Here is a 385-nt window from a genome sequence, read left to right on the forward strand (position 1 = left end):
GTCCAATAATTCTCACCTATCCATTACTTTAATCTCCAGTTCTAAATTATTTAAGGCAAAATCCTTTCTGTTCTGTGTCAGCAGTGTCAGGAAATGAGCTTTTGGTGCCTAATAAAATCAATCTATTGGCACTTGTGCTGGAGTCCTTCCAGAACAATATGATTCTGCTTTGCTGCACCTGAATTTGCCTTTTCTCTTTTGCACCAGGATCATCTTGATTAAATACAACTACTTTGACTAATATCATAGCACCGGGTGAGTGTATTAAGTGCAGTGACAGCTGCAAACTGCAGTTTCTCCCTGCTAGAAATACCAAGTGTACCGTAGCTCTGCTCCATGTTTCTGCCACACTGAAGTCCTGGATCTTACAAGCAACCAGCTCAGC

This window comes from Coturnix japonica, chromosome 3 (assembly GCF_001577835.2).
Source record: "Coturnix japonica isolate 7356 chromosome 3, Coturnix japonica 2.1, whole genome shotgun sequence".
In the NCBI taxonomy this organism is placed as follows: domain Eukaryota; kingdom Metazoa; phylum Chordata; class Aves; order Galliformes; family Phasianidae; genus Coturnix; species Coturnix japonica.